Source organism: Manihot esculenta, chromosome 6, assembly GCF_001659605.2.
Source record: "Manihot esculenta cultivar AM560-2 chromosome 6, M.esculenta_v8, whole genome shotgun sequence".
Lineage (NCBI taxonomy): Eukaryota > Viridiplantae > Streptophyta > Magnoliopsida > Malpighiales > Euphorbiaceae > Manihot > Manihot esculenta.
The window spans coordinates 9,158,759-9,178,078 of record NC_035166.2 but is presented as its reverse complement, the minus strand read 5'-3'; positions in this window follow the sequence as shown (position 1 = coordinate 9,178,078).

Genomic DNA, 19,320 nt, shown 5'->3' with positions numbered 1-19,320 from the left:
ATCATCATCTGTAGCATACAAATCCTTCAGAAATTTAAAATCCATGACCTCCTGACTAACTATAATCAACAAAGCAGCCCTCCTACTCAAAGCGTCTGCTACTTTATTACTATGGCTAGCCTTATATTTTCTGACATAATAAAAAGCTCCAAAATAAGCTGCCCATCGAGCATACATCTTATTCACATATTTTTGAGTCTTAAAGTGAATAAAAGATTGATGATCTGTATGAATAATGAACTCTCGCTCCATCAAATATTGTTCCCAAGTTTTAAAGGCTCGGAACACTGCACATAGTTTATACTCTTTAGTAGACTACTTCTTCCTAGCATCATTCAATTTCTCACTAAAGAAGGCAATAGGCCTATTAGACTGCGATAACATATTGCCAATCCCAACTCCACAAGCATCACATTCAACTTCAAACAGTTTATCAAAATAAAAATAAGCAAAAATAGGGACAGAAATAAACTTATCTTTAATCTCCTCAAAGCTTTTATTGGCAAAGTTAGTCCAAGTAAATTTCTGCACTCTCTCTTTCTTTAAACAATCTATGATAGGGGCAACTATACTGCTGAAATTTCTGATAAACTGCCGATAAAAAATAGCAAGTCCATGAAAGCCGTGGACTTTTGAAATATTTCTGAGTATGGGCCAGTTTTGTATTACTTCTATCTTCTTCTCATCAACATATATCCCTTCTACACTAACAATAAATCCAAGAAACATAATGTGCTACGTCATATAGATGCATTTTTTTAAATTAATAACCAGCTCATTTTCTTGCAAGACTATCATAACTGGACGGAGGTGCTGTAATGTTCTTCTTTGCTGCAACTAAAAATCAAGATGTCATCAAAATAAACAACCATGAATTTGCGTAAGAAAGGACGCAGAACCTGGTTCATAAGTCGCATGAACGTGCTAGGTGCATTCGTCAAACCAAACGGCATAACTCATTACTCGTACAAGCCTTTTTTAGTTTTAAAGGCTGTCTTCCATTCATCTCCCTCTTTAATTCGAACTTGGTGATAGCCACTTTTAAGGTTGATCTTAGAGAAGACTTTAGACCCTTATAACTAATCTAGCATTTCATCTAAGCAAGGAATAAGAAAATCAATACTAAACCTTAATCTTATTGATGGCTCTATTATCTACACATATTCTCCAAGTTCTATCTTTCTTTGGAACCAATAAGGCAGGGACTCTGCAAGGGCTAATGTTCTCCTAAATGTGCCCCTTCTTCAATAACTCTTCAACCTGTTCTTAAAGGATTTTGCTCTCCTTTGGACTTATCTTGTAATGAGACAGATTTGATAATTTGGATCCAAAGATGAGATTAATCTAGCGTTGAATATCCTGCAAAGGTGGAAGTTTTGAAGGCTCCTCCACTACCCTAGGAAACTCCTCCAATAGATCTTTGATAGGTGGTGGTAAAGATGGTGCATCCTTCACTTCTCCTTTTGTTCTCACCAATAAAGCCAGTGTACTTCTAGATTTGTCAACTATACCTGATAGCCTTTGCACTCCCATAGAGATAGCAACAATAGTTTTTCCTTCCACTTTAGAATGTTTCGCAGAATCAAAAGGTAAAATAGTAATATTCTTTCGATTCTATATAAACATGTATGAATTATCATTTTCTATGCAATCATCAACATCAAACTGCCAATGACGACCTAACATAATTTCACAGCAATCAATATCAACAACATCACAATTAACAAATTCAGTGTAAGATTTAATGATCGAAATAGGCACACTGCATATTCTGTTGACTTCAATTGTCGGACCTTCCTTAATTCATCCAACTTTGTATGGTGAAGGGTGAGGCTGTGTAGGCAACTGCAGTTTCTCCACCAATTACATAGTTATCAGATTCACACAACTATAATTATCTATAATTAGCCTACAAATCGCTTCTCTCACTTGACACTTCACTTAGAAAATCTTCCTCCTTTGAGTCTCATCCTCCTATTTCGTCGAGCATAAAATTTTCTTTACCACATAGGTGATCTTCCCATCTTCAGAACCAGTAATAAACCCATTATCTTCATCCACTTCCTCCTCAGATTCTACCACCTCCTCAACCACATTAGCCTGTCGATGATCATTATTAACTCCCCTGCGTTCTGAATAATTATTTGATCGATGTCTCGATTGCCTGCAGTGATAACATATGTCTCTGGTTGGTTGGTTTCTGATAAGGATTGATTTTGTCTCCTTTGTTTGCTATATTGATGACTGCCTTTCCCTTACTATCTCTCCTTTCTTCCACAGTATTCTAATGATTGTCAGAATTTACAGCCCTAAAAGGTTGTCCGTTGTAATTACCTCTATACTGCTGATTTTCTGTCGAACCAGAATTTTTGCAATTAAAATTCTGATTAGACTGATGTCGATACTGCCATTCAACATATTCTTCTGCTTTTTTTGCCATCTCAATGGCATTTGCCAAAGTTAAAATCATAGCCACGCTCATTATACAATGAATTTCGTGATTCAGTCCCTTTTGGTAATGAGCAACCTGTTGGGTTTCGTTCTCACAGTTATCACACCTTGCATGCAACCGCAAAAACTCCTCTGTATAATCATCCACCCTTCAACTCCCTTGAATACAGTCATGATACGAGTTATACTAAACCTGGGCATGATCACTAGGCAAGAACTGTTGTTTAATCATCTGCTTCATTAATAACCAGTTTCATATAGGTTCCAACCTCCTGCAATAGCGTCCATTTTGAACAGAATTCCACTATGCTGCTGCACCACCCTTTAATTTATAAGCCATAATCGGAACCTTTCGATCCTCCTGCACGATCGTAACTTTGAAAAACTGATTAACCTTTCCCAACCAATCAAGAACAGATTCTACACCCAACGAATCAGAAAAGTTTTGAAGGTCTATCTTTATCTTGTAACCTTCATGATAATCCTGTTGGGGATTTGCGACCACAGGATTTGCGACTACAGGATTTAGAACTGGCTGTAGGCGTTCGGCTACAGTGGGTTGGTTGTTACCCCATTGTAGGACTAGCTGTTTGATCATCTCTCTCAATTCTGCCAATGATGCTTCAATTGCAGCGAGTCGCGCTTCTTGATTGTCAGCCATGGATAAACTTCACTCTGATACCAACTGAAATAGAATTGTTTAGGCTCCATCAAGAGTTTTAACCAATAACGTTTGGTTAAGATGAAATTTAAAAGAAGAAAGGTTAGAGCCCGAAATTTCATATTAAATTCTCAAAAATTGAAAAGTGTCTCAAATAGTCAAGAAAAAAGCTATTTATAATAGAAAACTCTAATATGAAAAATTATGAAAAAATCTAAAAAATAATAAAAAAGTAAAATTTATCCCTAAAAAATAGAATTTTCGCTTTTGAAAATCGTATGTCTCAAAATTTTTTTTCAAACAACTATTGTGAGCCTCCAATGAACGTCGATGGTAGAAATTAAATCCAAATCTGTCATAAAATTTAAGGTTAATTGCTAGCATCACAGCTTTAAGTGGAGCTTGGCACCAATCTTGTGTTTTGAGCATCAAATAATGTCCAATTGAGTAGTATTTATTATTATTAGTAGTAGTTTGATTGCGATTATTATAAATCATGTTTTCATTTTGTTATTCCCATTTATTTATTTAACGTGAATCTGATTTAATATTTTTCTTTTATTATTTTTATAGCCCCTTCTTAAATTGTTTAACTTACTAATTACTAATTATATAAGAGTTAATAATTTTATATTGTTTTGTTTAGGTATTGTCGAGTAGTAAACTGAATATGTACCTGAATAATGTATATGAGTCAGATGAAAAAGTTTAGAAATTAATAATAAATACAAAGAAGTAAGAGAAATTTCATAAATTTGCATTCGAAAAAAATAATATGCATCTCTGTATTTATTGTGTTAATTTTTCGTTGCAAATTTATGAAGATGTTAGAATGTCTTTGATTTGTGGTAGGTCCTTAATTAAGAGGATTCACTACTCGGATTTGTTAGTGTTCATATTTCATCTATCTCTTTACGGTGAAACTCTTCGTCGGGTGATATGATAGAGTATGATATAGTTATTATGAGATGTATTAAATGTATTTATATAATAAAATAATTATAAAAAAATTTTAGATGGACTCAATTTATCATGAATCAAAATACCTTTACAATACAAATAAATGAGTTTTATTTGATTCAAAGAAAAAAAAATAAATGAGTTTTATTTATTTTTTTTATGAAGAAATTCACTAATTTGTGTCTTGAAAATGTCTCTTTTGTACTATATTGGTACTATTTAAAATATCTAAATGGATTGAAAAGAAAACTATTTGACATGTTTTTTGAGTTATACACATAAATATTGTATCTTGTATTAATGGTTGCACCAGAGAAAAGACAGATGTGTTTACTGGTGGTATTTCTTGACTGTAGAGCAATTTTTAACCACCTTTGTACAAAGTTAATTCTTAGGGAGAAAAAAAAAAAGTCTATTTTTTCTAAAAGGGATTACCATTATATCTATAAACTTTTAAAAAATTTATTAGTTAATCATATAATTTTTAAATCTAATTAAAAAGTTTTTTGTTATTTTATTTTATTTTAAAATAGTATGAAATTTTTTAATTTAGCTTAAAAATTAAGAAATAAACTAATTAGTTTTCTAAAAATCTAAAAACTTAATGGTAATTATCCCTTTTTCTAAAATATTTACTTATAAATTTAGATATATTAGTAACCTGCATATTTATACCTACAAATACCTAATTTTCTTTTATTATTTTATTCATTCCACTATTTTCTTCTTTTCATATCTTTATTTTATTTTCTTTTTGTACTATTTTATTTGCTTTTGTACTAATAATAACATAACAAATTATTATCTCATATATTTAAATTTTAGTTATAAAATAACAACGATTTGAAAACATTATATTTGATTTCTCTTCCATTTAAGTTCTCTTCCATAGTATAAAGCAGATATTCTTTTTTTACAATGCGAGCACGGATAAAATTATAATTTTATTAATATAAATAAATTATTAATTAAAATATATGATTATATATAAAAAAATAAATTTTTTGGCAAAAATTTTAAACTTAAATTTTTATTAAATAATATTAAAGGAATAGTTTTATAACTCTACTAAAATATAATAACTTAAACTCTAAAATATATGAGTGTACAGTATATTTTCTATCGTTCTTTTTTTTAATTAATATATTATATTTATTTTTTTTCTAGTAATTAACAAGGTCTATCGTATTATATTGTGTTATACTCATTTTACCTATGTGTTGGATTCATCTAATGGAATTTTTTTTATTCTCTCTTAATCGACAAGGTTTACCATATCATATTGTATTTATCTACTGGTATTTATTTTCTTTTATTCTCTCTTTATTGATAAGATTTTTCATATCATATTGTTTTATACACATCTTATATATGTTTTGGATTTATCCTATCCCCATATATGCATTACATCCATATCATTGTAATGATAGTGATTGCTGATAGCATACAAAATATTATTTTATTATTTATTAAAAATAATATTTTATTATACTAAGACTTATTTAAATTTAAATAAAAAGTAAATGGATTTATTCGGCTAAAAAATTAAAATTAAGCTTATTTAATACTCATAAAAATATAAGGGCTTATTTAAATTTTCTTTATATTTTTTAATTACTGACAGAAAAATTCATCGGTAATTAAATAATTCCTTTAATGATACAAATAAATTCTCAAAATTTATTAGAAGTGAAAATAAAAAAGGAAAAAGGGCAAATGTTGTATTATCTATATTAGTAATATGCTATATAGTCAATTTATTAATCGTAATTAAATATTATTTTTTATATATTTTAAATTTTTAAATATATTTTATGTTTTACAAAATCGATTAAAGTTTGCAATTTTTGAAGTCATATTTTTGAATTTATTATAAAAATTAATAAAAATATTTCAGTATAAATATGATGAAAATTTTCAAATGTCTATAAATTCTATCATTAACATAAAATTAAAATCAAAATTAATTTTATTTTAACAATCAATTAAAATATTCTTTTTATTGTAATAATACTAAATTATTACGGGCATTTAAAAAAATACTATTATTCTCTCATCATACTTTATATATAGTATAATTGTATTATGGAATATACTTTTTATTTTACTTTTTAAATTTTATTATATTTTATTTCATTTAACATATAATAATTTTAGTAGGTCATTCATTATTGCACTATAAAATAAGTTGAATTAAGAATTTTAAATTTATATAAACTTTAAAATTAATTTCATCATTAAAATATTTTAAGTAATATAAACTATAAAAATTTTAATTAAAAGGTAAAAGGTAAAAACTGCTCCTCCCTTTATCTGAAAAAAAAAACCTTTAAATCTCATCCCTAACATCTCCAAACTTCCCTTCACCTTTCTCAAAATCTTATTCACAATAAATTTATAATAATTAACAAATAATGTAAAAATAATAATTAACAAATAATGTAAAAATAATAATTAACAAATAATGTAAAAATAGTGGTTCATAGTGAAGAAAAAGTATATATTTAGCTGTTGTGTTGAATAGGTGAATATTTGGCCTTGTGAGTTCCAGATATAAAAGACAACTCACTAATCTTTTGTATTATTCTAGATTAGGTAAGATTTCTCCGATTTTTTTTATCAGTTTAAGTCCTCTTGGGAAAGAAAAAGTGATCGTCTTTGCATGCTTCAAACCAATATCAAGAATGATGTCCGTAACATATTTTTATTGGTGCAGGAACATCCCTTCAGTCGACCTTGCTATCTCGAGGCCAATAAAATATTTTCACATAATCGAGATTCTTTATTGTGAAGACAGTATGCAGGTATGTCTTTACTTCAGAAATTAAGCTTTTATTTAATCCTGTAATTAACATGTCGTCAACATAGACAATAAGCGCCAATAATGAATCTTTAGAAACTTTTGCAAAGAGGCAGAAAAATAATGGAATAAGGAGAAACCTAATTTCCTAATTTCTCAATCATATTTCACTAGAACAAGGAGGAATAAAGGTGTTAAAGCAATTAGGCGAAAAAACGGTGCGAATAGAATGCCTTAAACGCAGCGTTTTGCCTAATTACTCAAGACGCTGCATAGAGTAGAAGAGTGGAGAAGGGTCTTTTTGTTTCTATATATTTTTCTCACTTTTTGTTTTAACCAGCTGACTTCTTTAGGTTTTCTGTTATTTTCTATCATTTCTAAAATGCTCCTCTTATTCAGTCAAATGAATAAAACATATTTTTCTCCTCTACCAAATACTATTTTTACATGATATCAGAGTTTTTATTGATGCATGTGCTATTGTTCAGAGTATAACCTTTGGCTATTGTTCCTATCCATCTACTTATTTTTTATAAATGGTTGAATTATCAGATAAAACCAAATAAAAGTTTGAGAAAGCTTTCAATGAAATGGTACTACTATAGAACTCTGATTACTAAGGATTGCAACTCGATGGATGGAAGTAATTACTTATTCTAAAGTAGATCAATAATCATTGCACTGAGAGCCAAAGATAAGTTATGCTTTATTGATAGGTAGGGCTATGCATGATTCTTGGAGGTTCCGAACCGAACCGAAAAACTGTACCGAATCATTCCGAAATCTAAAAAGAACTGATGTTACAGAAATCGAACTATATTGAATCGAATTTATTTAGCTATTAAGTTTTGGTTATGGTTTCTTGTCAAAAATCATATCAAAAGCGATCTGAAACCGTATCATATCGAAATCGTACCAAAAAACTGATATTATATATTTTTTAAATAACTTTAATAATATTATAGTTATATTATATAATTTCAGTAATATATTTTATATTTTATATAGTTTTATTTTAATTTTATAATTTATATTATTAAAATTATAGAATTTTATTTAATGAATTCAAATCTTAATTTTATTAACCATTAAATAATATATAATAAAAATTTATGAATGAGTAAAAGTATAAATAAAATAAGTATTTGAGATCCATTTTAAACTTAATAAAAATTTATTTTTTTGTGTGTATATATACACTCTCTTTGATTATTTATTTAATACTATCTAAGTACTTTTATAAATTAAATTATTCATATAATTTAAATATGACTCTCTATAGTGACTAAAAATATTATAAAATAATTATATAATCTAATTAGTTATTAAAAAATTTTAACAATATGATTTAAATGATTTAATTAGTTAATCATAGTTTATTTTATATATATATATATATATATATATATATATATATATATATTTATTTATTTATTTATTATTTTAATTATAAATATATTAATCAGTTTATAGTATTTAATTATATTATATAACTGAATCAGTAATATAATATATTTTTATATATTAATTATACATGTATAAATATTAAAAATATATAATTAATAATAATATATAAAATAATATAATATTTTTACTAAAAATTGTATAAAATATATATTAATATTGATATTATTATGGTTTAAATGTTAATATTATTTTTTTTATTTCGATACTAGTTATTTATTATTTTAAAATAAATATAAGAATATTATAATTTTATTTGAAAAATTAAAATTTGAATTGAAATTAAAATTAAAATTAAAATAAAAAATCGAAATAAAAATAAAAATCAAACTAAAACCATATCGAAATTGCATAAAATCGTATCGTAACTGTACTAAAATTTAGTTTCAAGTATATTCTAAAAATAAAAAATTAGAGGTTTGATTCTGATTTTAATTTTTAACAAGAACCGTACCAAAATTAGAACTGAACAACCCTATTAATATTAAGATACACATTTAGGACCAGAAACCGAGAAATACAAGGGATGACAAAAGGTTGACTGTATAGTAATTTCTTGGATCTTAAATTTTTTATCAAAAAACTTGTTGGTTTCTTTATATATGGGAAGAAATCAAAAGTAGATTTAGGCAATGAAATAGGCCATTACTTTACTAGATCAAAAGGAAAATTAGTTCTTTTATGTAAGCAGGTATGACTGTAATTAGGAATGAGCAGTATTCAGTTTAAACTGAAAAAATCGACCAAATTAAATTAATTCAGAAATTCGGTTTAGTTTTTTATTCTTTTCGATTTGGTTTTTATTTTAAAAAATTTTAGTTTGATTCGATTTTAATTAGAAAAAATTGATAAAATTAAATCGAATCAATTAGTGATAATAATATATTATTTTTAATAACATAGAGAGATTAGACCATAATCAAGGTTGAAATACTTCAATTAAATTTTAAAAAACTCAAAATAAGGTGTTAAAAATAAAAAGTCCATTAAAAAGCCCAACCGATCAAATCGAATCGAATCGAGTCAGACCAATTCGATTCAAATTGATGTTTGCTCAAAATCAATTCGGTTTGATTTTTACTAACTCTAAAATTTCAGTTTTTGATTTTTTTTGTTCTGTTCGGTTTTGAAACGAACAAACCGAATATTTAGCCCTAACTGTAACTATCTATTTTAATAATTTTAAAAGGTTATGGGATGAAATGAGTTGTTTAAAAATACCACCTATATGTGTTTGTGAATCTACAAAAATAATCAGTGAAATAAACAATGAAGACAAAGTTATTCAATTCTTAATGGGCCTCAATGAATCATATGGTCATGTGAAGGACCAAATACTTATTATGGAGCATATGCCCAACATCAATAGGGCATATACTCCATGGTTCTAAGTGTGGAAAAACAAAAAGTTCACAATATGGGAAATAGTCATGATTTTAACAGTACTACCATTAATGTAAAAGAGCCTAAAAATAACTCACAATTCAGAAGAGGAGAATTCTCAAGAAGGGAAAAGGAAAACAAATTTTGTAGCCATTGCCATAATGCAAGACACACAAGGGACACTTGTTTCAAGCTCCACGAGTATCTTGAGTGGTTTAAAGATTTCAAGCTCAAAAAAGGAAAGAGAAGGTAAATGCAACAACTAGTGAAACTCCACTGGATCTCAACACAGAAAAACATAAACAAGAAGCATAGAATGAGGGAATCTCAAGCATTATACAACAAGAAGTAATGAAATACATGAAGAGCCAGAATCAGTATGAATCTGCTGGATGTGTGGGATTCTCAGGATTTGCAGATAAAAACTGAAATTATTACTCTCTTACTTTTAAAAAGAATTAAGTATATGGGTAGTAGACACTGGAGCCACATCACATATATGTCATGATCTAAAACTTTTTACCTATTTCACTAAACCAAGACAAAATTTATTAGTTAATTTGCCTGATGGAAGTACCCAACCAGTCACACATAGTGATACAATTGTTTTGAATCCTGAACTCACTCTGTATAATGTATTATACATTCCTAGCTTTAAAAAAAAAGGCTTTTATCCATCAGCAAACTCACACAGATATCTAGAATTGTTGTAATACCCCTTACCTTATCAAAGTATACACAGAGTAAGAATTGTCATTAACTATACTTTCTTAGATATTTCAAAACTAAACTATTTACTTTATGTGTAATTACATAGTTATTAGATGTTCATGTAAATTTCATAAATTGAGTAAAGTAAATGTGAGATTTTAAACAAAAATTTTAGCAAAGTTTCCTCCATTTTATCAGCATTTCAACCTGTAGTACATAAGAAAAATATATTTATAATTATCAATAGTCATTTGATATCTTACTATTCTTTAATTTGGCACACATTTTATAACAACATCATCCCTTATTTTTCCATGAATATTATCACATGCAGACATTTAACTCTTTTTCTTTATCCATATATGATTACATTATTTTAACTTACATAACCTTCATAATCCACTCCATTGAGACTCAAAACAACCATATAGTGATTATTTTATTTACAACCTGCATGAGGTAAAAACTAGGACGTTGAGCTAATACTCAATGGGTGATTGCAAACAAATAATAAAACAGAGCAAGCATATTCATATATATAGATAATTAAGTAAATAATTACATGCATATAAAGTGTATTTAATATGATAGACAACATACTTGTCAAACTTTTTAGTATAAGATAGAAATGCAATATGTATCCTTGTGCATGCCAAGAATTTCCTTCAAATTCAATAAAACATCTTCATTTGCCACTATTGCACATTTTATATTTATAGGAAATCACCATAGTTTAGTACATGCAATAGATGCAAACATGTTAACATTCACAGATATTTTTATAAAAATCGAGCATCAATCTTAATTAGGTTCTCAGCCCTTATAAACACATAGTAGGATTGACTAGATAGATCATAAGTTATAATGGTAGGCATAGAGTGCCAAATGGTAGACTCAAAGGCCAAAATTATGATACCAAGGCTACGTGACCATGCTTATGAGGTACCTGATATGTAACCTCAAATATAGATCATATATCGGTAGCAGTACTGCAAACTCTGTATGTTTATATGGCATGTCATACCCTTAAACTAACCTCGACTCTAATTAAGTTTACCAGATTAAGAATCATTAATTTAATGTATCAATTTGTTTGACATAAATACACGTCATTTGAAGCTATTTCAAATCATTTCCAACATACATATAATATACGCCAAGGCTAGCAAGATAAGAAACTCATAGAAAATAGTGCAAAACTTTATCGACTTCGCATTCTAATAGTGCATCAAGCCAATTCAACTCATGAAAAATAGTGCAAAACTTTATAGACTTAGTATTCTAATAGTGCATCAAGTCAATTCACTTCTTGTATTATATACCACTAACAAGTAAAGCATAGTAAGTCTAACTCAAATCATCATGCACAAATAAGTTTTATTATCAAGCAAGCACGTTCAAAAAGTAAGTACGAAAAGCAAGAACATGCATAATTCTTACCTATTAAGTAAGAATGTCAATTTTTATGTATTGCAATTCAAGAGGGTTGCATTCTGCCATATTTTGTATCAACTTTTTAAGCACTTTAAAATTATAATTTGACTTAAGTCTCTTCATAAAAAAATATGTATTTATGTCTTATCTTTCCAACAAGGTATAATTCATATAAATCTGATCACTTTAGCTTAAGTTATGAATTTTTCTTTATAAACTGCGAAATAAGATATTAATCAGTCCAGTATTGGTACTTGTTTATAATATCACAAAATATATCAAATGCATGTATTTTCATATAAATTCAAGCTTAAATGTTTTTCATAAAGTTTTAGGTATACTTCTTAATATTAATTTGGTACTGATCTTCACTAATTTTATTGAGTATAAAATTAGTTATGGTATAATTAATATAGTCTGTTATGGATACTCTATCACAGTATCCAGTTTAGATTCACTTGCAATTTACATTATCTTACCTATATATTCAGAATTTGGTCAATTCATGAAAATTTTAGCTCTTTGTCTCAGCTTTCATTTGGTATATTTTAAGTCTAATTTAAATAGCTACACAATGAGTTATGAAGCTTTTAACACATGCTGCTCTGTTAAAATCTATCTTACCAGGTTTGCACTTTTAACTCCCGTGTTAAATTTATTTCCTTTAAGCCTTTCAAACACCATTCCAATATTCATATTATATTATACAATTAAAACAAAATTTTCAACTAGAAAAATCAATCCCTAATTTCACATATTCATGAGAAAATCAAAGAAAAATAGAAAATCATACAAACACCAAATCTTTCTTGAATTTCTCTTTCTTTTCCACTTCTACTCTCTAGCTATCTCCTTTTTCTTGGATGTTCCTTCACCTAGATAAATTTATATCATAGAGGAGGATTGAATAAATTGAAAATTAAAGCTTTATAATTCAAATTCATGTATAAAGAAGTGAGAAGATGCTATTTCTTACACATTTCTATAATAACCTTTGATTTTCAAGCTTAGTGCATATAGAACTCTAAACTTTTCTTCTTTAATTCTTTCAATATATGGCTCTTTCTTTAACTTTTGATCTTAGGATGAATTTTGGTTAAAGAAAGAAGTTGATTTGGTGAGAGATTAACTTGGATTTGGTGGAAAAGAGAAAAAATATAAGATTTTGATTTTCAATGGCATAAGTTTCAGCCATAAGGATGGTGGAAGAAGACAAATCATTTTTTCATTTGCTTTGTTATTTCGTTCATACTTAGTTAGGTGACATATAGAGAGTTTAGGTGAAGAGGTGAAAAAATGAAGTACTAAAATTAAATTTTGTCTTTAAATTTTTCATATTCACACTTTAACCTACTAAACTTTTTACCATATTTTAATTTAGTTTCAAATTGTCAATATTCATAGATTTACCTGCTAAAATTATACTTTTAGCCTTCAGAAATCCATTTCACTTAGGTAAGCATGTTAGATTTTAACAAGTACCTCAAGCGAGCCGTCGGAAAACCTTAAGCACTTTCTGAAAGTAACTCGTTTCCAACTTGCTAATCATACTGTCTTCTTTATTTTTAGATATGTCCGTTTATTTGTTCGAGTTTTCTAAGATTCAGTTATTAGCAACTTAGAATTATACTAGCACCTCTTTTAAATAGCTCAGGGTAAGCTAGCACCTCTCATAATACCTCTTGCTCTAATAGTGAAATAGCCTGACTCATACCTACTGATGTCACTATTCCTAACTACGGATTTGAGGATGTTACAACTCTTCCTCTCTTAAGAAATTTCATCCTCGAAATTGTACCTTTTTTGAATAACTGTGGATTGTTGTTTCATCACTTCTTCACTCTCCCATGTAGCTTCTTCTACATTGTGATTTCTCCACAACACTTTAACTAAAGGAATCTTCTTATTTCTTGACTCTTTCATTTTCCTTACTAAAATTTTCACCAGTTCTTCTTCATAAGTTAAGTCAGATTGTACATTAATGGTTTTTGCTGAAATAACATGTGAAGGATCAGATTTATATCTTCTTAACGTGGATACATAGAAGACATTGTGTATTCTATCTAACTCTGGAGGTAAAGCTAGCTTGTAGACTACTGGACCCATACGTTCCATTATTTCATATGGATCAATAAACCTAGGGCTTAGCTTACATTTTTTATCAAATCTTAGCACTTTATTCTATGGAGAAACTTTTAAAAATACTTTGTCCCCCCAGTAAATTCTATATCTTTTCTCTTCAAATCTGCATAGGATTTTTATTTATCTGTCGCAACTTTGATAATTTTTACTTTCTCCTCGGTCTGTCTTATCAACTCTGGACCTAAAAGCTTAGCATCACTAATCTCTGTCCAGCATAATGGGGTTCTACATTTTTTGCCATATAATGCTTCATAAAGGGCCATTTTAATACTAGTATGATAACTGTCGTTGTAAGCAAATTCTATTAGTGGAAGATACCTTTCCCAGCTTCGTTTAAATTCAGTTGCATAACTTCTAAGCATATCTTCCAAAACTTGAATTACTCTTTCTAACTGACCATTTGTTTAAGGATGAAAAGCTGTACTAAAATTCAATCTAGTACCTAGAGCTTCATGTAGTTATTTCTAGAATCTGGATGTGAATCTTGAATATCTGTCTGATATAATAGAGATAGGAACACCATGTAGTCTCACAATTTCATTAATGTACAATTCTGTATACTTTTCCAATATATAATCCATTCTGATTGGCAAGAAGTGTGCTAATTTAGTTAACTTGTAAACTATTACCCAAAGGCATTTTTCTTCCTTTGTGTAAGTGGCAATCCTGTTACAAAATCCATGGTAATTCTATCTCATTTCCATTATGGTATAGCTATAGACTATAATAACTTGATGGAACTTGATGTTATGCTTTTATACGGTGGCATGTCAAACATTTTGTTACAAATTCAACTATATCTGTTTTCATGCCTGGCCACCAATAGTGCACCTTCAGATCTTAATATATCTTAGTGCTACCTAGATGCATAGTATATGGATTGTTGTGTGCCTCTATAAGAATACTCTATTTCAACTCTCTGGTGTTAAGTACACATATTTTGTTACCATAGTATAAGTAGCCATCATCACTTATCACATGCTTCTGCTTCTTTCCCTTTTGTACTTGTCTAGTCCATAAAGCTATCTCTGCATCTTCTTTTTGTGCTTCTTTAATTTGTTATAGTAAGCTGAGTCTAATTTTTAATTTTGCTATGATAGCTCCATTATCCGCTATAGTCAAGCACGCATTTATTGTTCTTAATGCAAATAAGATTTATTGCTAAGTGCATCTGCTACTAGATTAGCTTTGTCTAGGTGATAATATATAATACAATCATAATCTTTCAGTAACTCCAGCCATATTCTCTGTCTTAAGTTTAGCTCCTTTTAAGTGGGTAAGTATTTTAGATTTTTATGATCTGTATAGAGGTAACATTTCTCACCATATACGTAACGCCTCCATATCTTTAGTGCAAAAACTATGGCAGCCAACTCTAGATCATAGGTAGGATAGTTCTTCTCATATGACTTCAATTGTCTAGAAGCATGGGTAATCACTTTACCTTCTTGCATCAAAACACATCCAAGTCTATTGTGAGAAGTATTACTATAGATCACAAATTTCTTACCAGAAATAGATTGTGTAAGTACAGGTGCTTCATTGAGCATAGTCTTTAATCCGTCAAAACTTGCTTGATATCTATCATCCCAAACATACTTAACATCCTTATGTAATAACTTAGTCAATGGAAATGCTATAAGTGAAAACTCTTTCACAAACCGTCTCTAGTACCCAGCTAGACCTAAAAAACTCTTGATCTCTGCAACATTCTTTGGTGGATTCCATTCAAGAATAACTTTAATCTTCTGTGGATCTACCTTGATTCGTTCTGCTGATACAACATGTCCCAAAAATGTTATTTTATTGGGCCAAAAATCACATTTACTGAACTTAATATAAAGTTGCTTTTCCCTTAGAATCTGCAATACTACTATCAAATTCCTGTCATGGTCTTCCTTAGTTTTAGAGTATACCATAATGTCGTCAATGAATGCTATAATAAAGTGGTCTATATATGGATAGAAGATACAGCTCATCAAATCCATGAATACTGTAGGTATATTTGTTAACTTGAATGGCATAACCATGAATTCATAATGTCCATATTGTGTCCTGAATGTAGTTTTAGGCACATATGTCCCTTTAACTCTCAACTAATGGTAGCCTAATCTCAAATATATCTTAGAGAAAATACCGGCCCCTTTCAACTAATCAAACAAATCATCTATTCTAGGTAGTGGATATTTATTCTTTATAGTTACCTTACTTAACTGTCTGTAATTAATGCACAATAAAAAAGATCCATCTTTCTTTTTCACAAACAGCACTAGTGCACCCCGTGGTGAAACACTAAGTCGAATAAAGCCCTTATCAAGTAACTCTTGTTGTAATACCCGGCTAGACTCCGGTATCGGAATTCCTACCGTCCGATGGAATCTCGGATGTCGGAAGCCTCTAGTAGGGTAGAAACAGGTTTTCATAAAATATTTTAATGTTTTTCATGGTTTTAAGTAAAAAGGAAATGAGTTTTTGCATGAAAACAATCGAGGAGGAAAACCCAGGTTCGGCCGCCGAACATGCATGCGTTGCGGGTGTGCTTTAGGCCCCCGAAAGCATAAGTGAGGGAAGTTTAGGTTCGACCGCCGAACCTCAAGTTCGGCCGCCGAACATGGCATGCATGCGGAGGCACATTTGGCCCCCGAACGTGGCCTGGCCAGCCACTATAAAAGGGTCCCTTAGCCGAAAATGGGCGAGCTTTTTCCCCATTTTCAGCCAAGGTGAGCTCTCCGCCGTCCCTCACCGATCTTTGATGTTTTTTCTCTAGATCTTTCAAGATTTTCATTTGTTTTAACTTTGTTTTGAAGATTTGAGCTTTTGAGCAAAGTTTTGGAGCTTGGAGGTTCAAGAACCCAATCTCTCCCAACTCCGAGTTTAGGTTGTCTCTCTCTCGATCTTCAAGAGGTAAGAGCCGATTTTAAGCTCATTGTATGTTTTAAGTAAGTTTTAAGTAGATCTATGGGTTAGAATGCATGTTTAGGTTATGGTTATGTTTATGGGTATAAATGTATGTTCATGAACAATATGGATGCTTGATGTGTTGTAGATGGGGTTTATGATGGTTTGAGGCCCCTAGGAAAATATATGCTTGTGTTTGTGTGTTGTAGAATAGGTTTAATGCATGTTTGGAAGGTTTGGAGGCGAAATGTGCAAAAGGAGCCAAGTTTCTGCCCTTTGGTAGAAACCAGGTTCGGCAGCTGAAGGACTTTCGGCCGCCGAACATGGCTGGGGAGGCAAGCCTTTCGGCTGCCGAAGCCTGCCCCTGAAAGGAGACTTTCGTCTCTGTCTGGCAGTTTCGGCCGCCGAAAGTGCCGCCGAACATGCACGAGTTTCGTCTCTGTTTGGGAGTTTCGGCCGCAGAAGGTGCCGCCGAACCTGCCTGACTTTCGGCTCTGGAAGGACTTTCGGCCGCCGAACCTGCCGCCGAAAGTGACCTGTCCAGGCCTCCTTTGCATGTTTTTCTATGGTTGTTTCATGATGTTTTAGGGGGGTTTTTTGGGGAGTAGTTTAGAGATATGTTCTAGTATGTTTGGTCCCTCATTTGAGTCCACCTGTGTAGGTTCGGACCCGAGGAACCGAGGACCCCAGCAGTAAGTTCAGCTGCTTCGGTGTTGTCAGAGTCAGCCAGAGGTGAGTGGAACTAAACTTAATCTTTTAAATTGAGAAATTAAATGTTTTTATCATGTTTCATGCATCATGATTATGCAATAGGATGATTGTATTAGTTTTCACGAATATGCCGCATTGCATCATTTGTTGTTGATGTGGGTGAATATTGGATGACCCAATTAGTCCATGACAGGAAGACCAGGACCCCATTCTACGGCCTGGCACGGTTATGGGACTCGAAGACCAGGAGCCCAGAGGAGGCCCTGGGGCAATGGTAAGTAATGTATGTTATGACAGGAAGATCAGGACCCCATGCTACGGCCTGGCACAGAGTTAGCTTGGACTAATTGGTGACAAGTTCACCCAACCCTTATGTGAATTGTCTGTGTTATGATGCATTTCATAGAGCATAGTGTTAATATGTTTATAGTTCTGCTCACTGGGCTTTTAGCTCACCCCTCTCCCTTTACCCCCAGGCTTGCAGGTACAGTATAGAGCAGGAGTCCGGATAGAGTAAAGACGTTATGTTTATGTAATAGCTAGCAATGGACATGATCAAATTGTAATGTAATGTCTTAATCAGTATAGATATGTAATGAGATGATGTTCATGGATGTTAGAGATGTGCTTGACCATAGATTATTGTTATCCCTTTTATTACATGATCGTAGAGACTTTTATGATGTTTATGTAAACCAACTCAACATATGTTATGCCACCATTGGGGGCACTGATGAGATCCCACAGAGGGATCAATGTTATGTTAATGTATATGCACAGGTTGAGTTTGGTTGATGTATATGGAAAGAAAATTTTTAAATTTTTATGCATGTTGTTGATCATGTATGGGATTATACAGGTTTACAGATTATATGTCAGGCTTGCTACGGGTCCCAGCGGCCTTAAGCCGATCTGGATCCTAGCGCCGATAGCGGTCCGATTTCCGGGTCGTTACAGAGTGGTATCAGAGCACTAGGTTCATATGGTCGGACCTAGAGTGTCGGGCTCATAGATGTTATAGAAGGTCAAGCACAATAGGAAAGATCATGTCCACTATGATAAGATGTGGAGTCCTGTCTTGTATGATGATGTGAAATGCCATGATTATATGCATGTGCATTAATGATATGCTATGATATGTGATGTATGTGATGCGGGTTCATGTGTGCCCACATGAACCATATGATGCTAATGTTTGCTTGTGATGTGTACTGTTTTTCAGAAAACAGGATGAGAGGAACTCGTCGATCTGCACGATTGACTGGAGTGCCACCTGAGGATGAGGGCATGAACGCCCGTCCTCCTACATTGCCTAGGGCAATGTCTAGTAGGTCTAACAGAGAAAGAGCAGTAAGAGACCCTAGAAGGTCTCTGGATCTGGGAAGAAGCAGATCAGTGAGGGGAACAGTTAAGGGAGGAATGTCAGAGGGCATGGGGGATGATATGGATGTAGAGCAGAGGAGGGATGGCAGTCTGGGAGTTAGCATGTCAGAGGAAGGTATGGGAGAGTCCCAAGGAGACACTCAGGCCTCGGGATTTGTTCAGCCACCCCACTACCCACACTTCTCACAACATCCCGGGTATTCGATGGGAGGTACATCGGATTACCCTAGCTTCACCCCTTATCCCACACAGATGCCATACCCACCATACTATCCACCATATTCACAATACCCAATGTATCCACCCCCACCCTACTATCCAA